The sequence below is a fragment of the Hylobates moloch genome, unplaced genomic scaffold, assembly GCF_009828535.3.
Source record: "Hylobates moloch isolate HMO894 unplaced genomic scaffold, HMol_V3 SCAFFOLD_6, whole genome shotgun sequence".
NCBI classification, from domain to species: domain Eukaryota; kingdom Metazoa; phylum Chordata; class Mammalia; order Primates; family Hylobatidae; genus Hylobates; species Hylobates moloch.
The window spans coordinates 21,345,067-21,371,642 of record NW_026652281.1 but is presented as its reverse complement, the minus strand read 5'-3'; the positions used below and the strand labels follow the sequence as shown (position 1 = coordinate 21,371,642).

The 26,576-nt window shown below is 40.9% G+C and overlaps 1 protein-coding gene across 1 annotated transcript in view; it reads left to right on the top strand.

The window, feature by feature from the left end:
* The first annotated feature begins 1,421 nt into the window (after positions 1-1,421).
* The window catches only part of MEGF10 (multiple EGF like domains 10), a 171,908-nt gene continuing 146,753 nt past the window's right edge, over positions 1,422-26,576 (top strand). Inside the window, exon 1 of the mRNA XM_032156537.2 lies at positions 1,422-1,977. The gene's annotated coding sequence lies outside the window, so the exon portion shown is untranslated. The remainder of the gene's footprint in view (positions 1,978-26,576) is intronic.

Genomic DNA, 26,576 nt, shown 5'->3' with positions numbered 1-26,576 from the left:
GGTTGACTTTAAAGGGGTGCAAGACAATCCTCTGAGGTGATGGAATTGTTCATTATCTTGATTGAAGCAGTGGTTACATGGGTGTGTACATTATTCAAAACTCATGAAACTGTACAATTAATATGAGTGTAATATATTGAATGTAACTTATGCCCCAATAAAGTTGATTAAAAAATTAAAAGGAAAGTGGGGCAACCAAGTTTCATAAAGCAAAATATCTTTGGGTAATAAGTGGCATCAACTAACGGCCAATTTCCTTAGAAAACAGCCATACGCATTAATCACCTCTAGAATTATTTGTGCCTGTGCTGCCCAGATCAAAGTGCCAATTCCTGGCAGAGAGGGCCTGAGGGGCTTAGCTGAGGTCAGTTGCTCTGTTCTGGACAGGGAAAAGCTGGACCATCCTGACTGACCTTCCCGCCCAGACTGCTGTCCTTGTGGCAGGGATGGTATCTCAAAGAAAAATGTAGGTACTGTTACCAGAGAAGGGGCAATGATGACTGCTAAACAAACGAACAAACAAACACCAAAACAGTCTTCCCCTGTGTATTTCCAGGGAGAGTAAAGAGGATGGTGAGGGGCTTCAAATTTATCTATGTTCATTCATTCCATTCATTTATTCACTCAAACATAATATGGAGTCTGTACTGTTTTCCAGGAGGGTTATTGAGTAGGCACGCGAATGCTCTTGAAGTCTCTCTAAAAAGGAGTTCTTATTAACGGGAGGAAGAGAAGCCTGGTAGGAGACGGTTATCTGGAGTGGTTATGGGGCTTAAGCCTGTTTTTGTTTTTTGTGGGGACAGAGGGATAGAATTCAACGACACAAGAAAGAACTTTGCAGCAATCAAATTTGTATCTTTTGGGGTCCTGTAAAAGCTGGAAAACTCTTTAGTCTGGAAGAGGAAGATGGACAGTCAGAGAAGCAGATTCCAGAATTCACGTCCTGTCTAACCCACAAATGGAAGAGCCCGTTCATGGTTTTAACATTCCATCACTGGGCCTCCCGGGGCCTCCTCGGCGAGTCGGCAGAGGGAGCCATTCCCCAGTAAATTGCGGCGCGAGGCCTCCGAGGACCTGGGGGGATTTTCCTGCTCGTCCCAGGAGTTCTCTCTCCGCCCCGCCTTGTTAAAGCAGACTATCCCACCCTCCACCCTCTGCCTTCACCTCCCCGCCCCACCTTTCCACGTACTTTGCTGCCACATCACATTCTCTGGCACGGCTTAATCACCATCCTTTCTGGGTCCCACCTTTGCACCTTCTCCCCTGACACCACTGAGGACCCGCCGTCCACTCCAGTTGGCTGCTCGGGCGCCGGCCACCGTCCCACAAATCCTTACAGAGGGTCTAGAACACCTCCCAGGGACTCTGACGAGGGACTCGCACCCAACGTGCGTTGGGAATCAGGCGGGCACCCACTCTGACACCCATTTGGTCACCCCCTGCGGTGACCCCAACATTTGCTAACTTCGCGACCAGGCCTTTGGCGGGGTCACCCACCAGGCGGAGGAAGCCGCTCAGGCAGGGGCGACTCACTATCGAGGTGCAGCGGTCAGGCCGGGAAGATCCTGCGTGTTGCGCTAGGGACTGCGCGCGGCGCCAAGCGACAACACCCCAGCGGCCACTGCCCCGGCAGCAGCAGCTGCAGCAGCGGCAACTGCTCGAATCCCGGCTCCGGCTCGGGTTACCCACCCCGCCCCCCCTCCAGCATCTCGGGCCAGACAGAGAAAACCTTGTTCAAGTTTGCAGCAAGTACTTTCCCGGTGCGCAAAACTGGCGGACTGGGAACGCATTGAGACGTTCCTGTTTCCCGCGTCTGCTCCTTTACGCCTGAAACAAGACTCCCAAAGATCGCTTTCTTCTGGGACGCTGCTTGGACGCTAACCGCGTTCATTGGAACAGATTTTGTGTCTTGGCTGGCTTTGGGTGAAGACCAGGGAGAAAAGGTTGCGCTGCGATTCTCAAGATCTCTGGACCTGGGTAAGAGTTGGGCAAACTCAACTCCCGCGGCTGCTGGACCTTGACCGGACGCCGGAAGGCTTTTCATGGGCGGGGGGCACATTTTCCTTAGCCAGAGTACCGGGGTGCGGCGTGAGGTGGGGCGAGATGGGCTCAGTCTGCGTTGTTCATGGGCTTCTCAAGGGTTTATTGCTGTTTGCATTTCGTTTTGTTACATGGGATTGTGTAGGAAAATCTTTGAGTATTTTTGATGGAGAGACACCGTCATTACGCATTTTATTTTGCATAATTCCTGCCCTTGTATTGCCTTGCCTTGTGTTTGTTTCATTTTACCGGGCTATATAGCTGGATGTAGGGAGATTTGCTTGAAAGGCAGTTTCAGCTGGGCCCTTTCTTCTAGGTCAGTTGAACTTCCTTTCTGGGATCTTCACTGTTTTCTAAACTTCTCTTTCTCCGGTCCTTGGTATTCAGATTGTGCAGATAACGCTCTAGGCTGGCGGGATGCTCCCCCTTCCTGAGTTCTCAGCGATCAGTAGGGGTGTGAGGTCGCAGTCTTAGACCAAAGGGGCCTTGTCAGTATGCGTGGCTCCTTAAGGAGTGCTGGGAGGGACGGTTTTTCAAGTGATAGTTACTTAAGAAAGATAAATCCGGTGTTGATCTTTTTCTTTTAAATTCCTTGTTAGAGGACTTTTACGCCTGGTTTAGGGAAGTGTTTTGGCCTTAATTTTCTTTCTGGAAGTATTTTTCTTAGTGACACCACTGAGTAAATGAATGATGGCAATATCTTTGCTGCTTCTTTATAAAATATCCTCATGCAAGGACCCACATTCTTCAGGGGAAAGTCAAAGTTGGAGATTTTATTAGCCAAAATTTGCCATTATTATTGTTCTTAGGCAGCGATAACCATGCTGTGCCAAGGCAGAAGAGAATGACATTTCTTCTTGGTTCTTCTTGCCTTACTCCTTTATATCCTGGGTCTCACTTTGTGTATAGGCTTCCCAAATAAAAATGCTTCATTCCTTATGGACAGAAAGACTGGGGCCAACTTATATTATCCAGAAACGTCATCTTCCTGACAAGAGTGCTCCAAGAGGTCAGCTTGCAGGGAACTTTTAATTTTACCACTGAGAGGTCAAAGAGTTCAGTTGGTAAAGTCTGGGCACCTGCCAGCCTGGGTTCAGCTCACAACTCTGCCACTTTCCAGTTCTGTAATTTTGGGGTAAGTTACTTAACCTGTTTATCCACATATGTAAAATCAAAATGACAATAATAGCACTTACATCAGATGATTGTTAAAGGGATTAAATAAGTTAATGCATGTGAAGGACTAACAAGCCTGACACATAGGAGACCCGAATTAGCTTTATTATTATTGTACAGCTAGCATTAACTATTGTGTATCCCACTAGTATAGCTTCTATTAGCTGTCAGTAAGTGTTAGCTATTATTCCTATTTGGATGGACTTTGAAGGCTGTGCTCATGTGTAAGCTTCACTACCACCTATTGTCAAACTTAGCTCAAACATGATCTTCGTATTGCTTTTTTGTTGTGGCGCTTTTAGTAGGAAAAATAAAGGTGTATGTGGCAGAGCTGGAATTTATAGGGTGGTGGGTCATGGATGGGCACCAAAGACTACTTGGAACAGGTGAGGAGGTGGGAAATCTACACTCAGTTCACTGCCTGTATACCTCCTTGGAAATCCTTTGCATTAATATACTTTAACCTGTTTTTTAGAGGTCACTCATTTGTTCAGTAAGTATTTATTAAACATCTATTACATGTCAAGCACTGTTTTAGGTTTTGTATTTTAAAAATGGCTATGCATGAGTATTGGCTTTATGTGCCTCCTCCCATTTCAAGTGTGTGACCTAGCACTCTATAAATTAAATCCCAAGTATTTTTAGCTACACAATTTCCATACCCGTTAAAATGCACATAAGAGCACATAAAAAGCACGTATCATTGAACAAAATATTCCGTAAGACCCCAAGCAGATTGCTTTTCTCCATTTAGGCTTCAGTTTTATTATGTATAAACTTGCGTCGAGAGATGGGGAAAGAGTAGAATAATCTCCAGTGTTCCTTCTGGCTCCAAAATCCTTAAATTAGCTGCCTTACTTCATTGGTGGCTGTTTTTGAACCCCCCCTTTTCTCTTTTAACATTTGTTTTAGGTACATAAATTACGTTACTTCCATCTTTGCATATTAATCAAAGTGAGTAACAACCACGATAATTAATGAAAAGGGAAAAGCGTTTATCTCTGTCTGTATTTCACTATTCTCAGACTTTGGTTTATACCAGAAGCATGAAATGGGGAGACTTGTTAAAATATTAGAGTGAACTATGAGAAATTGTTGATATTTGACCATTTTTGACCTAAATAAATGGCAATTTCCTATGGTTCAAACTATATAAACCGTAACCCCTTCTGCCTTGATTTAGATGTAGTAAGTCTGTGAGTTGTGAGAAGGCTGCATTTTTACAAGTTCCCCAGGTGATTCTAATGCAAAACTCAAGTCACACGCTCCTTTAGCAGCAGTGAATTTACCTTCTTTGTGATTGTCTGCTTGGTTTAATAGCGTGTTTCTAAAATGCAAATCTGATCGTGTTATTCCCTTGCTTAAAAATCTTTGGCAGCTCTCTGGATGGTCAATGTCAGTGTTACCTGGGTGCATGTTGAAAATACAGATTCCAGGGCTTCACCCCAGATGTAAGGGCCAGTAATCTGCATTTTGAGATCTCCAAGTGAACCTGGTAAAGGTGACCTCAGATCACATTTGGAGAAACACTGGCTTACAGCATAAAGTCTCACCTCTTTCCCACTATACACAAGACCACACTTGCAGCACTTCTCAGGGTTATTTTCTGCTTCTCTGGTCCCCAGCTCTCCAGCCCCCACTGATCTTGATCTTGTTACTATCTCAAGAATACGTTGTGCACTCTCACTCTTCCATGACCCAGCTGTGTATGCTGTTCCTTCCGCTGAAAATGTCTTTGACCCTCTTTCCTGACTAACCAACCACTTACCACCCATTCATCTTTTAAGACACTATTCAAATCCCTTTGAAGACTTTCCCTCTGAAGTTTATTTTCCCAATTCTCTCATAAACTTAGCGATATCTCATGCGAGTTCCCCTTCTTGTGGATGGCTTTAATATAACATATATCACATTATATCAGCCATATTTATTATCTGAATGTTTATCCCTAATAGATTGATGAGTTCATCTTTCCTTATTGTAAGCTGTTATACAAGTGGCTGGCCCCTAGTAGTTATGGAATAAATGCCTAAAGAATGTTGGAGAAAAGTAAATGAATGAATGATAGTCAATATTTTCTTAGCACACAAAGTGGTTGGTACAGTGTTGTATACATATGGGGAGTGTGGAAAAGCCAGTTGGGAATTTCCAGTTTGGCTAGACATAGCCTAGGAAGTTAATAACTTGAAGTGGGGCTGGGCATGGTGGCTCACACCTGTAATCCCAGCGCTTTGTTAGACTGAGGTGGGAAGATCACTTGAGGCCAGGGATCCTAGACCAGCCTGGCCAACATGGTGAAACCCTGTCTCTACTAAAAATACCAGAATTAGCTGGGAGTGGTAGCACACACTTGTAATCCCAACTACTTGGGAGGCTGAGGCACAAGAATCACTTGAACTTGGGAGGCAGAGGTTGCAGTGAGCTGAGATCACGACACTGCACTCCAGCCTGGGTGACAGAGTGAGACTCTGTCTCAAATAATAATAATAATAGTAATAATAATAATAATTAACTTGGAGTAGAAAAAGGACAAGGCAGAATATCCTAAGAGGACTTATGAAACACCAAATGCCACTGCATTAATGTTACATGTTGAACATTATTGCAGGCAGTATAATGAAGAGATGAGCTTATCCTTTAGGATGGTTTTGGTTTGGTTTTTGGAATGACAGTGTCAGAGCACTGGAAAGGAAGTGCCAATGCCAATAAAAATAACCAGCTTTGCTCTATGCTTTTCCATTTATAAAACACTTCTGCCTCTGTTTTTGTATTTGATCAGAAACATGGTGACTGCTTCAATACTGTCTTTCCTTCTTTCCTGAAAGGACACATTCCTGAAATTAGGTCTGAAGATTGTATAAAAGCCTACATATTATAAGGGATTCTGGCCCTAGAAAGCCAAATATATTATGAAATCTCTAATTATATCTTGCTATTTAGACACAGCGTTCGGTGTATACTCCTTTTTCTAATTTTTCTTTCTTTAAACTTTACCCAATTTTGGTTATTTTCTCCTCATTTCAACAACAGTTGACCAGCCCAAGTTCAATAAATGTCTGATTCAGACGAAAAGATTTGCCATTTTTGGCATGTCTAATAACTTCTGCATTTGTCTTACTTAGTTTATGAGACAAACACTTCTCATAATTACTATTAGGCTTTTAATTTTCCCATTTCCCATTCACTTTTTTGTAATAATGAAAATATGCAGTAACATTTGAATAAGTGAATGAATAATTCTCTGGGTAATGACAAGGATGGTGATTCTGCAAAAATTGAACTATTGGCTTATGGGCAGCTGCACCGTAAAATAAACAACATAAAAAGTTCATTCATTAGCTGGCATCTGAGTGTCGTCATGACACAGGGCAGGGAGGTAGTAGCATCAATAGATGTAGTACAAATATCCACATTGATGGACTTCAAATGAAGCAGTATTGAGGACTGCCTATACTCTCAATTTCTCAAGGGTGTGTACCCAGTATCTGGTTTTAATAATTAGTTTAGTTTTAAGAATTAATGTAAGATTCACTGGATTGTGTTGATTTATCTTCTTTTAAAATTATGTTTCTGAAATGAACTTTTTCTAGCTTAGCATAAGCCTGTATCATTTTCTGCCAACCTTTGGAAGTCTTTTAACCGGTCTCCTAATCTCTTTATTCAGTCATTCATTCATTCTTCATATCTGAATGTCCTAAAATTTTCAATTTATCTTTTGTCTCTCTTTACCATTTTGGATTATTGCTCACCATGATCATTCTAACTCTTTTTAAATATAGTTATTGCAGAGGACTAATTTAGAGCATTTAATAAAAGGATTTGTCATACTATGAGGGAAAAAGAAGGTACAAACCAATGTTATTTTACTTCATAGAACTTTATTTGTGGAATGGCAAGTCACTGTGTGGATGTTATTTGATAATGCAAACTCTGTGGCATTAGCCAATCTGGAAAGTGTGAATGTGGTGATAATACATCCTGTTATTATGGTTGTTCATTTCTATTGATTTCCTCTCTTATTTCATTTCTAGTGATTTATACTCCTAGAAAAAGAAACTATGTAAAGCATTTAACCACCTCAATTTCCTACTTAGAGGGCAATAAATTGTACCTCTTCCCACTTCTAAGACAAAGAAAACAGTATTTCAGTATGGAAAACCTCATCTTGATAGGTCCATGTGCAGGGTATTAGCATCTGTTAAAAACATCTTATCTTTGGGAACATCCTAGAGGATGACTAAGAGCCTTGTCATTAACGTCTCGTCTGACCCAGATGAGCTGTACAGATTTGGCTGGTTCTCAACATAGCCACAGGTGGTGGTTCCCAAGATGGATCTTTTGAATACCTTCTGCTGAAGAATTTTGTCTTTTTTAAAAAATAATTTTTGATGGCAAATTGAAAACTAAAACACACAAATTTAACTTGTTCCTCACAGAGTGAAATAGAACTATGAAATTTTTGCTTGGTGGCACAGAAGACTAATCCTACAATCAAAACAAAAACATTTAAAGATCCACCCCTATTGACATTTTGAGAAAAGTACTTGAGTTTGGATGAAGAATTGATAAAAAGATGTGACTTGGTTCTTTAAAAAAGTAATACGTTGAAGATTTACTTTTTGTTCCACCGGTTTTTTTTTTGAAATGGAGTTTCATTCTTGTTGCCCAGGCTGGAGTGCAATGGTGCAATCTCAGCTCACCGCAACCTCCGCCTCTGGGGTTCAAGCGATCCTCCTGCCTCAGCATCCCGAGTAGCTGGGATTACAGGCACGTGCCAACATACCTGACTAATTTTTGTATTTTTAATAGGGACGAGGTTTTGCCATATTGGCCAGGCTGGTCTCGAACTCCTGACCTCAATTGATCCGCCTGCCTCAACCTCTTAAAGTACTGGAATTACAGGCATGAGCCACCGCGCCTGGCCGTTTATCAGATATTTATTAGCTGCGTAGGGCATAGTGATAAATACCATGTGTAATTACCAAGAAGCTCTTGCCTTCGAGGGAAAAACAGATTAAAAAAGTACACATTGTATGTCTATATAAAATATCGCATGTAACCCATAAATATATACATCTACTATGTACTCTCAACAATTAAAAAAAAATACAACTGAACAGGTAAGCCTGGGTATAGTAAGAGCCAAGTGGCAGTTTTGAGAGCTGCCACAAGAGCTCACTGGAGGCTTCCTGGCAGTGTGGAACCTTGAAGGAGAGATTTGAATGGATGGGGCATCTTAGGCGGGGGAATGGGCTCAGCAAACATGTAGTGGCAGGAATTTACAAGGCATCTTCAAGCAATACTGATTAAACCATTCCTCAGTAGTGGTGAATTTAAATTTGAGAATAATTTTATAATAGGCACTTACAGGACCTGCCCATCCCCGTAGTACTATCTGCATTAAAGGAACCCTTCACATTACACTGCAGTTATTTTGTAGAAACTAGATGAGATTAGGGGGACCTATCGAGATTCAAGTAAAAATTGGCTAGAAATCTTCCTCCCTATTCCACGAGAAGATGTAAAATGAGAAAACTGTTCTTCCTTTCAACCACTATGGAATTCTTGGGGCTAGAGACGGAGACAGGGCTCATGTTTCTTCTAGTGTCACCTAGATCTGAATTCATATTTTCCCTTAAGAAGTTTAAAGATGATCCGAAGCCACCCACCCAACCACGAATAACCTTCACTTCATAAAATGCCACCAAATGTGTGGCTTGAGTGTTTAGAATTTTAAGGTTTGGGACTATGGAAAGAGTTCATATCTTAATACTTAAAACTAAATATTAAACATCCTTGCTTTCTAACAGTTCATCCTACCATTGCCACGTTCTCACCACGCGTCCTTTTCTGAAGGCTACCACCTCCACCAGGTGGCTTCAGCGCTGTCCTGCTGTCCCTGCACTCCTGCTGTCTTGCTCATTGATGACCCACCCCCGCATTCCTATTATCGTCTGAAGCCCTCGTCATTCTCACCTGTCTTCGTCTCAGGTGTTTTTCCCCCAACACTAATATTTGATAACCACAGTATAAAGTATTTGTCCTCCCAGTATCCTCCCTGCTTTCAGTTGGTTCCTTAAACACATGTGCAAAATCGGACCATGAGTGAGGTTAGAAATGCTTGAGGCATGTTTACCCTGTGCTCTGACTTTAGAGGCACGAGAATCACCTGCAGATACTGGCTCCTCTCTAGATTTTGATTCAGTAGGTGCGTAGTGGGGTCCCAGGATGTGTATTTTTAACAAGGTGTGCTGATGCAGGTGGCCCATATATGCATGACAATCCTTGTTAGACTTATAGTGCCCCATTCAAAAGGCAAGCCTTTTTTGTGTGTTTTTAAATTTTAGTGACTTGGCCAGAGGGGATCACAGAGAATAGCTGGTCTGTGAGAACCCGTGCCTCTCCTCTCTACTTGAAGGGACAATGGCTGTAACACAACGCTGTTCATGTGACAGCCGGAGAAAAGGACCCATTGTTCAGGGGTTGGCTGATGTGCCATTCCGCTGCGGCCAGCCATCCAACTGAGCTTGGTAGCCCCAAGGAAACAGACACACTTAAATCAGAGAGACAAAGAAAGGAGGTCAAGGCCTTCCACAGTTAAACTACTTGCAGCAATGTGTCAGAGGTAGGATCTGGGAAAGAAAAAAGTAATTCCAAGGAAGTATCATTAATCCTCTGGTTCTGGAGCTGCAGACATGGCGTTGGGGGAACACAAGTCTGTCAAAAAGCCAGTGGATCTTTGGCCAAGGAAGAATTATTTTCTACTGCGTCACACTGATTGCAGGACTTATCTGATTGCAGGATTTTATTACTGATTTTAAAAATAAAAAAGGCTCCCTGTGTCCCCAGGCTCATCAAAGGTATCTGATCTGAAAGCCTGCCTAAATCAAGGCCTATGACTTCAGAGAACAATTCTGTGTTCCTGGGAATGGTCACTGTGTATATATTAATAATTCCCTTCCAGATCTAGATAGCTGTTTTGAAGCTAAGAATTTTTTGAGTCTGAAATACAATAAGCGCCATTAGAAAGTTATTGATAAGTTTGGACCGTTATGAGGCTGGGGGACTCTCCAGATGCCATCTAGATACCCTCCCTCACCCCTAACTTTCAAACTGGATTCTAGCCCTGGAGGGAAAGGGTTGCAAACTTCCTGTAAAGATCTAATCCTGAGCCCAACAATTGCTTACATTCTTTGTGTCAGAAGAAGATTCAAATTCAAGGTCACAGCCTTTGCAAAGGTCGCAGACTTTTTCCACAGGATTGTTCTTTTAGCCTGATTACTCCCTTTATGAAAAAGTATGTCATTCATTCAGCCTTTGCCTCTGGGTTTCTTTCAAAGGGAGACTTAGTTTCTAGTTCCTGTGGATACTTGTAGGTGGCTTTTCTTTTCTTTTCTTTTCTTTCCTTTTTTTTTTTTTTTCAAGTTAGGCACAGAATACAGACTTGAACAAGGCAGAACAGGGAAAGCTTTTTCTGGACGTGATGGGTTCTGGAGAGCCCATTTACACCAAGTGTTAGGCAGCTGGTGTTCACTGGCCAGTAGGAATCCTTTTGTCTCTGAGATAAGAGGTTTGTGTCCAGGAGAGGGCAATATGTGATTTGCTTGAGGTCACTTAGAGCTCCTAGTAATTATGTCTGTCATTGTACCTTGATTATAGATTATCATTGCAAATCCATTAAAGAAGGAGAAGCAAGCGGATTTCAGAGAGGCAAGTGGCTTTATTTTGTTCATTATGTTTTCATTCCTCCCCGCCCCATTACAGTTTGTTTCTTCTTTACTAAATGGTTTTACCAATGATATAGATGACTTTGAAGTGGAGAATGGGAAGAGGAGACTTCGTGGGTGGCAAAAGGATTGTGCTAAACACTCTCCTGATTAGTTCATTAATTTTCAATTTGTTGCCATTAGGTCTGTTCATTTGGCTCCCCATTTGTGTGATATAGAGAGGCTTGCCCTCAGTGCTTCGAGGCCCGAATACTGTGCTATCCTTGAAGTTCCGTGTAGGTGCAGCACTTTTTAAAAAAATAGGCGGAAATCAACATGGCACATGGATACATATGTAACAAACCTGCACATTGTGCACATGTACCCTAAAACCCTAAAGTATAATAAAAAAAAAAAAAGAAAAAAATAGGAAAGTTAAATGGTCCCTTTTATTGTTGTTGTTTGTGTCCCAAGTAGTATATATAATACTAAATGCTTTTGTAGGCATAGGATGCTTAATGGGACTTAGTTTTGTGTCAGAATAAGGGCCGTGCCCAACGAGGGCTTCTGGGATGCTGACATTATGTTTAATCTGAGCACTGGTTGTTATGGGTATGTTCAGTTTGTGGAAACTTATTGACCTGTTCAATTTTGATTTATGGCTTTTTTTCTGTCTGAATTTTACACTTCAATAAAAAATTCAAAAATTAAAGCCCCATGTTTAATGTAGAATTAAGAATCTATCATGATGGGAAACTGGAAACTCTCACATAATTTGAATCCTGGTGCAGCTGGGAGGGCCTAGAGCTTTAAATACCCATCAATTCACCCTTACTTCTATAGTCAGAGAGCTGTGTGTCAGAATGCAATGCATTAGCACCATCATAGGTGATTGCTTTACTTCTCTAGGCAGCAACTCTAGTGCCTAAGAGATCAATAGTGTTAGCAGAGCCCCACTCTTTAGAATCTAAAACAAATGCACCTCTCTAAGCTGGCCAAGCAGCAAATCTTTTCATTCCCACTTTCCACCCTCCTCCCATTCATTTTAATCTGTCAGGAGAAATCAGAAGAAGACTCTATGGATTATGGATGTTTTCCTGAATCTTTGGATGACATCTCTCTTATGGTCTAATAGTGGGATGCTCTGTTTCCCTCTGATTTCTGTAACTGGAATGAGCTGATATGAGGGGTGAAGTCTTTGGCTTATCTCTGTCACTCATTTCCACTGACACTTCCTTGGCTCCTCAGTGAGCCACAGGAGCAATACCTGCAAACCCATGCTTTCAGTCCCAGAACAACCTGTCGTCCTTTTTCTCTTGAGAAGACCCTTGTCATCCATCAGCGTGGCACTGCATATATTATACTAAAGTGAGCCATGAGTCATTGTACCGATAGAACATTCCAGCTTGCTTTTATAATATGGAGTTGATAGACTGAAATGGAGAAAATAGGAGCATTTTTTTTCTCCAAAAGAGAGTTTGGGGCCCTTCGCTTTGAAATGGGTGCAGCACATCTATGAGAGGTCTGAGTACTAAATGTGTACCCTTCATTTTGGCTGTTGGACTTACAGGTTGGATGTTGATTTACACAAATACATGTGATTAAAGTTGTGTGTTAACAGACAAGATTCTGATGTTCTGGGTCTATTGCTGACTTTGTCATTTACTGTATTAGGTATGACAACCTGGGCTGGGATCCCTTCTCTACCACTGACATCTTGGTGACTTCGGGCAGGCTACTCAAGCTCTCTAAAGCCTCTTTTCATCAAATGTGAAAAGATAATAGCATATACTTCAAAGATTGTTGCATTTAGCATAGTGGTAGGCACATAGTAAATGCTCAATATATATTAGTTATTATTATTTAACACCAAGTAATGTTAAAATAGGGAAGAATAATTAACACATCTAGGAATCAGGTCTGTTTCTCATGAAAGAATCATTCAAATGCTTAAATAAGATTCTATTAATTAAATTCAGATGTTAGAAAATGTAGTTTCTGATAGAAGGCATAAACTATAAGGAATTTACAATATTTTGGAATACAAAACAGTTAAATTTACTTATAAGCATAAATGTCTTTTAAGATAGTATGTTACTAAACAAAAAGTTATTTATCTTAACTATAGAATTAGGATGAGGCTGCTAGTGAATGAATTTGTTCTTCCTTGGTAAGATGTCAGCAGAATTGAAAACAGGTGTTCAAACAATGTCTTGCGTACAAATGCTCCTAGCAGCATTATTCACAAGAGCCAAAACTATTATTTTTGGTGGAAACAACCCAAATGTCCATCAACTGATAAATGGATAAACAAAATGTGATATATTTACAGAATGGAATATTATTTAGTCATGGAAAGAAATGAAGTACGTATGATACATGCTACAACATGGATGAACCTTAGCAACATTATGCTAAGTGAAAAAAAGCTAGACACAAAAGACCACATATTGTGCGGTTTTATTTACATAAAATATCTAGAAGAGGCAACTCAACAGAGACAGAAAGTAGGTTAGTGGTTTCCACGGTCTGGGGGAAGGGAAAAATGAGGAGTGACTGATGGGCATGGCTTTTTCTTTTAGGACAATGGAAATATTCCAGAACTAGATAGTGATGATGGTTGCACAACAGGGTTAAAATGATGAATGTTTGGTTATGCAAATTTTTTAAAGGTCAAAAAAATTATTTCAAAAAAATCAGCAGATGTTTGCATTTAGGTGAGATGTGGCTGCATAGATCAGTTGACCCCTGGTCACATGTGTGCTATGAGGCAAGCCTTTGTTGCATGCTGAGGAGAATACCAAAAATGGCAAGATGCAGCCTTCAGCGCCTTGCCAGTCTGTTTATGAGGAAAGGAAAGGAGGAGGAAGCAGGTAATCTGTTCCAAGTGAATCCGTCTCAGAAGGAGAGATCACCGGATTTGGTGACCAGAGAAGGCTTCTTGGAAGAGATGGGACATTGAAAGATTTGTGAGCTTTGTGTAATCACAGAAGAGGAGAGAGTGCCCCAATGGCAGAAATGTACAGCCCTGGGGAGGGAGAGGAGTATGGACAAGGACAAGCAGGGATGGCCAGACTAAAGGATTTGTATAATGGAATATCAAGAGATAAGGTTGGGGCCGGTGCAGTGGCTCATGCCTATAAGCCTAGCACTTTGGGAGGCCAAGGTGGGCAGATCATTTGAGGTCAAGAGTTTGAGACCAGCCTGGCCAACATGGTGAAACCCAGTCTCTACTAAAATTCAAAAATTAGCTGGGCATGGTGGTGTGTGCCTATAATCCCAGCTACTCGGGAGGCTGAGGCAGGAGAATCGCTTGAACCCAGGAGGCAGAGGTTGCAGTGAGCCGAGATTGCACTACTGCACTCCAGCCTGGACAACAGAGTGAGACTCCATCTCAAAAAAAACAAAAAAAAAGCAATAAGGTTGGAATTGTAGGTTGGAGCCAAGTAGGGAATTCCTGGAAAGCCGGCTGCCAGTGCTTAAATTAAATTCACCAGGCAGTAGATAGCAAAGGCTTATCATTGATGATAAAAATAGAAAATGAATTAAAAATGAGGAAGACAATAAGGAGACTATTGCAGTAATTTCACTAATTGCAACACAACCCATCATTATTTATTCAGTAAATATTGATTGAGCCCTCATTATACTCCATGCAATCTTCTATGCTAGGGACAGGGCAATATCTAAGCTTAAACACATTTCCTGCCCCACTGGAGTTGCATTCTAGTACACATTTCAAGCGTTGACTTCTATGTCCAGTGGACAAATGTAGTTGAAAAGTTAAGGTGTGGATGTATTAGAATGTAGTGGGGTATGGGTCCTAGAATCAGATTTCTTGGCTTTGAATCCTGGCTTGCCCCATTGTTAACTGAATGTATGTCCATGAAACAGTTACTCTATGCTTCAGTTTCCTTATAACTTAAGAGGGGATAATTATGGTAGCTCTTTAATAGAGCTGTTATGAAGTTTAATTGAGAAAATAAATGAAAAGGACTTAGGATAGTACCTGGCATATAGCAAATGCTCAGTAGGGCTTTCTTGTTTTTCGTATCTGAGATTTTAATTTGTTTTTCATATCTGAGATTTTAATTTCTACTCAAGGATTTGTCTAGGTCACTTCTGTTTTTAACTGAGTGAGTCTATTTCAGAATCCTGGCATATTGTATCTCACGTCTGAGCTCTCCTTAATATGCCGTATGATTTTGGACATTGAACTTATTGAATTAATTAGCATACGAACTCTGCCTTCCTAATTCAGGCAAGCTGTAAAATTCTTCTTTCCAACAGACCACAGTTCTGGTCTTGGTTTGGGCAGAAGCTTCTAGATAATGCTCCTTCTAGACCCTGAATCAAGAAGTCTTTTGAAGCATCCTGGCCTGAGAGAGCCTGAGAGGTAACCAGACCTCAGCACATCTAGTCTCCCTCTGGAGAAAGCCTGAGTTTGAATTTAATTTCTTTGTGTTACCGCATCATAAGGGCCATGGGCCTCCTCAGCTCTCTGTGCCTCTGTGCCCCTTTCCATGAGCTGGGATGAAATAGCCAACTAGAACAGCTATCAGGACGTATGTTCTTTCTTTCTTCACTATTATTATTTTTTGAGACAAAGTCTCCCTCTGTCGCCCAGGCTGGAGTGCAGTGGCATGGTCTCAGCTCACTGTAACCTCTGCCTCCTAGGTTCAAGTGATTCTCTCACCTCAGCCTCCCAGGTAGCTGGGACTATAGGAGCCTGCCACCATGCCCTGCTAATTTTTGTATTTTTTGGTAGAGACAGGGTTTTGCCACGTTGGCCCGGCTGGTCTCAAACTCATGACCTCAAGTGATCCACCCGCCTCGGCCTCCGAAAGTTCTGGAATTACAGGGGTGAGCCACTGCAACTGGCCTGGAGGTGTGTTCCTATGAGTGTATTAAGAAGGATGCCTCGAAGCTTGTGGAAAGAGATTGCATAAGCTTTGAGGGCCCTTCAATCTGTACCATAAATTGATTGTAGAATGTAAGCTCCTTGAGCAGATAGAATTGATTTTATTTTCCTTTCTACTCCTAAATGGTTAAGCATAGAGCTGTGGACTGAATTGTGTCCTTTCCCACCCTCTAAATCCATGTGTTGAAGTCCTCACCTCCAATGTGACTATGTGAGGAGAGAGAGCTTTTAGGAGGTTATTAAGGTGAAATGAAGTTGTTGGGTGAGGTCCTAATTTGATAGAGTTGGTCATCTTAAAAGACGAGGAAGAGACCGAGTGCTCTCTCTCTGCCATGTGATGATACAGTGAGAAGGCGGCTGTCTTCAAGCTAGAAAGAGAGCCCTTACCAGAAACCAAATTGGCTAGGACCTTGATCTTGGACTTCCTGCCTCCAGAACCATAAGAAATAAATTTCTATTGGTTAAGCCACTCTGTCTATGGTATTTTGTTAACAGCCTGAGCAGACCAAAGCATTACAAGAATATTTGTGGACCTAATTTCAAGATTATTCAGAATTGTGGTGACATAAGAAAAACATGAAAAACTGAACCTAACCCACAGTCCTAATATTCATTTAAATGGATAATGTTGACTTTATCTCCTACCATACATTAGTGAGGCCAAAAGGTTACAGAATTGGTTGGTTACAATTCCCCCAAGACTCATTTTTCCTCTAGAGGAGGTGCTAATGAGCAGTGAAACAGATCAAAAGCTGGTGAGAACCATCGTCAGAGAATATGAGGTAAGAAAAGAGCCTGGGCAGTTTGTACTTCAGACTTTTAGTTATTGAACAATTGGCCTCATAGCTGTGTTTTCATAGGAGGCACCCAGATTTGAGGGGGTGAAAGTGTGAGGGGATGCTGAGCAGCAGAGGCCTGCCAGTGAGGAAACACTTCACCTGGGCTAGGAGACATGTGAGGTGCTCCCTTGCACCCGGGCTAGGAGACATGTGAGGTGCTTCCTTGCACCCAAGAGAAGAGATCCTGCTTCCAGAAGAGTGATGACTGTGCCTGAACCCAGCCAAGGATTCAGGTGCGGAGAGTTCCTCACTATAGCTAAGCCAGATGGTCCACTTTTATTTTGGTGAAGGGCAACCTGAAGCAAAGGCACTTTTCTTCCGCCATTAAAAAAAAAAAACAAAGCAAAAACAGAAACAAAAAAGCTTGTGATGTGGAGCTCTGCCAAGCTAGGGCTGGAAAAAAAAAGTCCCTTGCTTTCCTTCCAAGGCAGTATGTAAATGATGCTTTGTAGTTTTGTTTGTGCAGCCACTGGGGATGCTTTAGAGTGCCTCACTAAAGACCACAGCTGCTATAGAATCTGATTTTTTTATGATTATGAATATACTATAAGCTAACCATCTAGGTCCAGCTGTCACCTCCCTGCACAATAGTCTTTGGTTGAAGATATTGAATTATACTGAATTGCTATGAAAGCCAAATATCTTCAGAAAGTGATCACCTTCATCTGCTTATAGAAGTTCGAGCATGTGCTTATGTGTAGCTCTTTCCCTAAAGGACAGGACTCTGATCTTTCTGGCTTTTTCTAGAGTTCAAGTGTGGCAGGCGTTAACTGAGACATTAACTCTTCACCCAAGGAGGGTTTCTTATAGCTTAACCTAAGGAGTTTTCTGCTTAGCTAGAGAATTTGGAAGACCATTTTTCATTTCTTGGCCAGGTTGTGCTATTTACAAAAATGAGGCCATGTAATTAGGGCCCTGGTGGCGTGTGGATTCATTCACTGGTACGTGAGAGAGACTACAGTGTTTTCATGGGTTAGTGGCTGACTGTGCCCTCTCTGTTTCCTTTAATGGTAAATATGTCACTGCTGAGAAGGATGGCAACCAAGTCCTGACAGGCAGATTCTCAGAGCAAAGTGTTAGTGAGTGAAGAAAGGTCTGTGCAAGCCAGGCAAGGTTTGTCACTGAGTTCTAAGGAATAGTTCTTTAAAAAAAAAAACAGGCAGCTTCCCAATTTGTGTCTAGGATTTGGACCCAGCATAAGTAAAACCCCAGGTAGAGCAAAACCCATTTAGCATATGCTGGGAACCACTGTGCCCTTCTTCCATGGTGCACTTACAGAAAAGAGGAGGGGACTGGGCCTCACAGCTTGGCTCCGACTGCTGTGCTCTAGAAGAAAGAGCCATGTGCAGTGGCCGTCCCATCCATTCACTGTGGCCCAGCATTGTTGGCAGCTAAACGAAGATGCTCGCGGGTGGTTAGCACTGGGCCTCAGATTCCTTGTTGAAGGCCCAATGGGGAACCCATGGTTAGAGGAAAGAAGTCCAGGCGAAGCGGAGCTACTTAAGGAGAGACATGCTTTTAGGAGGTTTTGCTTCATTGACTCAGTTCAAGTCTTATCTTAAAGGTACTTTATGCTGGGTTGTGGGGGGTGGTGCAATCAGCTGAGTTTGAGATTCCAGCATTACTCATGAGCCAAGCTTAGCTGCCTGCTTTTAGAATTGCATCAACTTGAGGTCATTTTTTTAATGTTTTCTAATCCTGGAGCAAATGAAAAGCATTGACAGTGATGCAGATTTCAAGGCCAATGTCACTAATCCATGAAAACGTTTGTTTTGTTTTGCTTTGGCATGGCCTTGAATGAAACAACAACAAAGAAATCCTTCCAGAGTGAGAGGAGCACACTTTTCCCCTAGAGTTCTGTTAGATAACCCAGAATACTCAAAAAAATACTGGCTCTGGAGCCTAAAGACCTTGCCTTGAGTTGTAGCTTTGCCACACCATATGATGTTAGACACCTGAGAAAACTCTTCTGTGCCTCAGTTTCTTTCTTCACAAGACAAAGAGATAAAAAGGCCCTTCCCAACCCTGTGAACTTGACTAGGGAGCCTCTGGAGCCATGTCTGGGCTGTTGGGGTGCAGCTGAGTGGTGGGAATGGGGTGGGCAAGGGTTCATCACTGGCAAAAGCTATGGCAGAGCCCCAGCTTCGCCTGGGCTAGATGTTTTGCCTGGCCACGGAGCTGCACACCGAATGGAAGTTATAAGACTGTGTGACTGAAAGTGTTTATTTTGAGGATGAGTACTAATATCTAATATCTGTGGGGCAGCTGTTTCCCTGGGTGCTTTTCCTCTATGTTGGCTCATGGTGAGGGCATAGCCTAAAGAGCTCTACTGACATGTCTCTTCAAATACAACTTTAGCATAGTCTCAAAATTTCACTAACTTCAGACCAAATCCAAATTTTCTTCTATCCATGATGGAGACATTTTCTTCCACCCCACCATGATAGATCTTTGAGAACATGTATAAAAATTAATGTTGCTATCTTCTTTTATTTTGAACTTACAAATTAAAAAAAAGGAAATTGTTGGCTTTAAAACATTTTGTAAAGTCTTGTTTTCTGTTTGCCAAAACACCCTGATGGCACCGAGCTTCGGTTCAGGAGTGTGGTGTGTAAACACCGGTCCTTCTCCATGGGGTAATAGAGCCCCGGGATTCTAATCCATGCCACATGCGATGACCTGAGCAGACCCTGTAGGAAAACAGAAGTCTTGCTGTCCCCTCATGGAGCAGTTGTTCACAGTCCGTTGTACAGCTGTGGCCTGCTTTGTTGGAAAGTGCAGCGTGACTGGATCTTTTAAGCTCTTTTCTCCCTGTAGGTATTATAAATAACAACTGGTCTGTGGGAGTACCTGCCAGGAGAGCTTGAGATCTGCATTCTGTACCTAAAAAGCATTGTTTTTTATAATCTTAACTTCGTTAGCAATTATGAGAGTGGAGAAAAATAAAACCCAAAATCAAAGTGACTTTGTTATGACCCAGAAAATCCAAATTAGGGAAATAAGAATTGAAATTGAGAAAGACAAGCTCCTTTAAAACCTCAAATTCCTTAGAACTTTTCTGAGAACATAAGGAACACAAACAGGTCCAGATCCCTAAGATACTCCAAGTTCAACAAGCAAATCAGTTTGAATTCAGGCAGGCTATTGTCGAGGGCTGGAATTCTGACATTGCATAGTGGCTTTGAAATGCTTGACAGCCTTTTGGTTTCCATATACTTAAAGTTGAGAAAATGTGGCACATATATACCATGGAATACTATGCAGCCATAAAAAAAGGATGAGTTCATGTCCTTTGTAGGGACATGGATGAAGCTGGAAACCATCATTCTCAGTAAACTGTCACAATGGCAAAAAACCAAACACTGCATGTTCTCACTCATAGGTGGGAATTGAACAATGAGAACACTTGGACACAGGAAGGGGAACATCACACACTGGGGCCTGTTGTGGGGTGGGGGGAGCGGGGAGGGATAGCATTAGGAGATATACCTAATGTTAAGTGACGAGTTAATGGGTGCAGCACATCAACATGGCACATGTATACATATGTAACTAACCTGCATGTTGTGCACATGTACACTAAAACTTAAAGTATAATAAAAAAATAAAAATAAATAAAAATAAAAATACAAAAAAATTAAAAAAAAAAGAGAAAGTTAAATTGCTCTATTTTGGTTTCCGTGTGTGGGTTCTGGAGGGATTGCCATCTGTTTTAGAGCTCTCCAGAACCAAGAGGTAAAATTCTGGGACACTGGCCTAAGGAGAAGGGGGTGAAGAGACCAGGCTGACACGGGATCACACTGTTGTTATTATGTTTTCCCTCCTTCCACTTTCAAGTCCTAGCAACTGCATTACCAGTCTATGTGCGGTCCTTGTGATCCATGGAAGAATTCATGAATGTCTGTCTTCATCATGCAGATGAGTAGTGAAAAGAAGTAAACAAGGAGTTCTCACCTTTTGAGCAGACATCTGTTACTTACGCTTTAATACTAGCTTGCTTTTAGACTTTATAAAATATTGTGGCAAAATGCACATCACATACCATACAATTCAGCATTTTTTAATGTATGGTTCTGTGGCATTTTAAGTACATTCAAACTGTTGTGAAACCATCACCACCATCCATCTCCAGAACTTTTTCATGATCTCAAATTGAAACTCTGTACCCATTAAATAGCAGCTCCCCATTTTCCTCTTACTCCAGCCCCTGGCAACCACCATTCTACTTTCCATCTTTATGAATTTGACTACACTATATACTTCATATAAATGGAATCAGACAGTATTTGTTCTTTTGTAACTGGCTGATTTTACTAGAATAATGTCCTCAAGGCCAGCCAAGTTGTAGCATGTGCCAGTTTCACTGCTTTTTGAGGCTAAATAATATTCAATTGTAGTATATACCACATTTTGTTTATCCATTCATTCATTAATGGACATTTGTGTCATTTCGACCTTTAGAGTATTGTGAATAGTGCTGCTATGAACATTGGTGTGCAAATATCTGTTCAATTCCTTGCTTTCAATTCTTTTTTGGGTATATATAGCCAGAAGGGGAATTGCTGCAACATATGGTAATTCCATGTTTTTTGAGGAATCACCATACTGTTTTTCTACAGTGGCTACTCCATTTTACATTTCCATCAGCAATGCACAAGAGTTCCAATTTTTCCACATCCTTGCCAACACTTACTTACTGTCTTTGTTTCTCTCTCTTTCTTTCTTTCTTCCTTCCTTTCTTTCTTTCTCTTTCTTTCTTTCTTTCTTTCTTTCTTTCTTTCTTTCTTTCTCTCTCTCTCTTTCGGAGGGGGTGATAATAGCAATCCTAATCAGTGTGAAGTTATCTCATTGTGGTTTGATTTGCATTTCCGTAATGATTGGTGATATTGGCCTTTTTTAAATGTGCATATTGGCCATTGGTATATCTTCTTTTAAAAAATGTCTATGCGAGTTATTTGCCCATATTTTAATTAAGTTGTCTACTTTGTTACTGCTGTGTTGTAGGAGTTCTTTTTATATTGTTGATATTGATCCTTTATCATGCATTACAAATATTTTCTCTCATTCTGTGGTTTGTGTTTTCACTCTGTTGATAGTGTCCTTTGTTGCAAAAATTTTTAAATTTTGATGAAGTGCAGTTTATCTGTTTTCTCTTTTATTGCTTGTGCTTTTAGTATCATATCCAAGAATCATTGCCAAATTGCTTTTAGATTTTTTTTTAAGGATAGCCCCTTTCTCTGTAATACCACAAAAGCCATTACTTGTAGAAATTTCTCTTTGAAGAGATTTTGCTCTGAGATGTCTCTTTTTTACTTGTTTGGAGAGTGGCCTTTTTAATTACTTGGGAATTGGTTGATTCCACTTTCACCATGCTCTATCATTCTCTTCTCTTCTTCTCAGGGAGATCACAAAGGCTCATTTATGGATAAAAAGAAAAGGGGGAGTGAGGGAAAGGCTTAGTTTGAAAATAGCCTCAATCATTTGTACTATAGGGGCTAAGGAGAGAAAGGGCAGGTTTCAGAACGTCTGGGGCATATGTGTGGGTTCTTTAGCAGTCATGACTTGCAAGGCGTCTGTGACACCAAACTGGACTGCCATTTGTCTAAGAAGGCTGAGATCTACTTCCTAAAGCACACTCCTTTTGTCCTCTGGCTGGAAAGATTGCTGAAAAGTGAGCAGGCCCCTAGGTGAACCTCTAAGGAACCTCAGCCCCCCTCCCAAAGACATAATATTCCATGCCTGAAACTTCTCCAAGTATATAGACAGTGACTTTTTATAAATGTTCATTCCTTTTTAGAAAACACAAGATATTCCTCTTATTTTTATTAAGTGTTGGTAAAACCCTTCTAATTGAAAATCCTTTTCCTCCTTGCCAGTTTCTCATACTTTACTCACTATTATTTCTGGATTATATTCTGTGTACAAAAATCACCATTTAATAGTAACTACACGTCCAAACACTATAGATATTGCTTAGTATAAAAAAGCAACTGGGGAGTACATCATAAATTCATACGATCTCATCTTGAAGAGCAAACTAAATACTGAGACAGCCTAAAGGACATTCTTCGTTACACTTGGTGGTTCCAGAAGAATGTATTTAAATGTTATGTAAGTTTTAGTCTTTTCTCATTACTTATGTCACAGCTGTGGACTTCTGAGCCATGGGGCTGCTGTTTACTTTAGACAGACAGTTTTGAGTTAGGTGAGTATTTGAGTATTTTCCTACCCAGCATGTGTTCAGATGTGAGGTGTTTGCTTTTATGCTTGTACGTCTGGTATGAAGAATGGTTTTGTGTGCCAATAATTGTCCCTGTGCTGCTGCCTGCACAGTAACTTGACTCAGGAGTACAGAGAACTGTGTCTGGAATTTGCAGTTTTAAGAAGTTGAACGATGACATGCTTCGTAAAGAGAACTCTTTTCAAATGAACTGTAGTTTAATTGGTAGATCCGTCACTTGCCTATGTATAGACTTGAAGAAGGCGGAGAACAGTTTTACTGATGTAAAGGAAGGCTGGCAATAAGTTTCTCTAACATGCATGTTACAGAATGCAATGTTAAGTTCCTGAAATCTCATTTGGTGATGGTCTTCAAAAAGAATCATTTTTATTCATAGGGCCTCAACCATCTAAGGGACTAGATATCCAGATAAGACAGCTTCTCAGTGTTGCGTGTACTTTAAAAAGTCATAATTACTCCAGGAGCTAGGAAATTGCTTTAAATCAGCAGCATCCCATCACAACTCCTAATTTTAATGTGTGCAAGTAGGCATCCTAACAAAACCACAGCTCAGCCCCCACCTCCTCTCGCCTTGCTCCTTCCTCTCTCACTGTGCCTCCTTTTCATGGGTCTCCAGGGAAGCATGGTCAGTTTGGAAGGAGGGAGAGAAGGCAGAGAGGGGTGGAAGTCAGAGCAAGCAGCCCAGGCCCCACTTCTATCTTAACTGGCACCAAGAAAAAGTGCCTTCAGCTGGCACAGTGGCTTGTGGGCACCAGGCTTTGCTTGTTTGCCATAGAAATCCTGGTCGTAACAGAGACCAATGCCATTCAGGCAGTGAGCAGGAAGCTGCTTTTATGGGGAGCTTTTTGGCACCGTGTCCGACATACACTCCAGTCAATCACAGTAAAGGGCCTAATAACAGATGTGGTAATTAAGCCTGAAGAACTGTCTCTATTTTTTCATTTTTATTTCAGAGAATAACAAAGTTCTTCATTAAACCCCCAATCACACAGAGTTTTGAATTGGGCATACTGATGTGGTAAAAACTGACATCTCTGTAAGGACTTTCTTCTGAAGTTCTCATCAGCAAGGATGCCTCAGAGGGAAGGTTGGATCCTTTTAGCCAGGACAGTTATGTTCTTTCTGGGTTGCGCTTCGCACTCCAATACCAAAATATATGCAGAATCCTGGGGTACAACCAGTTTCCTATAAGTACCTTGGATATAAATAAACAGTTTTAGCTTTTATGTGCTTTTGTAAATGTAAAATGTTCTCTGACTCTCTTAGGTTCAATTTTACTGCTTATAGCAAGAAATTAACTATAGCTTTCAATCTTAGAAAGGTTTCAGATAACCTGAAACCATGGTAAATTACCATATTTTAATAAGATAAATTATCTTGAAAAAAATTTAATTACATCTGAAAAGGTCTGTCTTTGATTGTGGCAGTTTCTAAGGCAAATGTCTTCATTAAGGTTGTTTTTCTTTCTTTTTAAATGATGAACATGAATCTGGCTCATCATTAAAGGAAATTAATCTAAGAATTTAATGACTTGGGACAGGTAGAAAAAGTATATGTTCTCAACAGCAAGAACACACGACTGAAAACTTTCTCTTTAGCTCTTCCTGGATTGTGAAGGCTGGTTCTCTGTGACCCTGGGGCTCTTGGGAAAGAGCATGGCTGTCTTTCTGACACGGCTCTATGGGATCGTGTAGATTTGGAAGCCACATTTATATCCCAGAGATAATTTTTTTGTTTCTAATTCCATGTAGCCATAGATACACTTTGTAAGATTATTGCTTTATTATCTTCTCTCCAAATGCATGCTTCTGAGTTTTCAGGGTACCTCCAAGAGAATCTGTAGTTGACTAGATTCTCTTAACCTGACCCATAAAGCATATGATTTATGGAGAAGAATCAAGATTTAATTATAATTTCAATTCTTGTGTTAATAAAGCATAAACTTAACCTACTCATCTGATTAGCCTAAAATGTAATTTGTGTGTATTTAACATTTGTACACACTTATATGCACGGACACATATAAAAACAGTACTAACCTTTATGGCACTTCATATTTGCTTTCTCATCTGAAACTTAATATTTACAATTCACTTTTTACTACCTTTATCCATTTAGACAACCTTTTCCTCCATTGATGTTAAACATGTTTCTTGCTAAATGTAAAATCAGCAATGTACAGACTCAGATTTTGCCACAATAAAATTTGTTTTAAGAAACTACCCCTATATACACCTTGTATCTAAAAGGGAGAACTCCCAGATACATTGGGGAAGACTTGTGCTCAGGCAGACACCTCCCTCAGGATTATTCAATTGCTGAAAAAGTAAAGCTTTTCTTTAAATAAGATTCAGAATAACTTCCTTATAGTTTTTCCTAAGAAGGGCAAGATTTTCTGGGATGATACACCTCACGTTTTAGTTTCGGTTCCATTACTGGTGGGGAGATATTTCTGTAGGTTCGGGGAGATGCCTCGAAGATGAAGTGGAAAGTTGGCCAACCAAGGGCGGCCCTGGGCTGAAGCGCCACCTCCTGGCGGAATAGGTCACTTCAGGGATTGTTTCTCAGTTACCCAGGCTGCCTGCTGAGGCATCTGTTCTCCCCAGTTATGGATCCCACTCTGTTATTTCTCTCCCACCTCAACCCTCTGGATCGGTTGCCTGGGACTCAAAGGATATGATCCCTTGACTCTCCTCAAGTGCTCAATATAGTTTAATGTTTCATGACATTATAGATCCTGGTTTTGTTCTTACTCAGCAACCGTATATTGATCATCTGTTATATTCTTGCAGATGGGCAGAGAAGTAGAAGTCAGGGAGGAGTAGAATAGGAGGCAAGACAAAACCATGGGCTCTGCTTTCAAGGACCCAACAGCCTAGTTGAAGAGGTGGGATTGGTTATGTCAAAAGATGACCAGCAGCCCACGGCAACGGAGAAATACCAGATGAAGGATAGGGAGAGTTGGTTCTGTTAGAGATTTCTATGCAGTTTCTAGTGAAAACACTAGAGAATTTTTACTTATGTCCTGAACACACTGTTAAGTAGATCTTGGATGAGAAAATAAATTATTGCAAAGAGAGAAGTAAGTTGACAGAAAGCTTATGTAATGGTTTGAATTTCAAACAATTAGGGAGGCTTAGATGTTGGACTAAGGGAATTTTAGAAATGAAATCATAGGCTCTTTCAAATTAGCAGGATAGGAAAAATATATTCCAGGCAGGAACTATTTCTACCTTTCATAGATTCTTCAATTGAGATATTCTTCATGTATAGTTTAAATCATAAGATTTTATTTTCCTGTTTAAATTAAATGATTAGGAAGTTTAAAATCTTGAACAAATGACAGTAATATGGTTTATGGAAACTGTGTCTTTATAAGAAGGAAATGAATGTATTCATTGTGATGGGGTGCACTTAATTTTGAGTGCTTTTGGCTGCTGTTGTTTCCAATATTTGCAGTAAAATGAAGGCACTGCTATTAAAGACTTTGAATCTTAAAAAAATAGGAGTTGAGGGAGAGAATTTATAATAAAGGCAACAGGGAAGTGACATTTGATGAGGACAAGAACAGAAGAGATTAAGGAAAATGTCAGAGGTTGCAAAGCTTGTGGCCCTGCTGACTTCAGAACTCAGTGTTAGTTCAAAAACCTTTA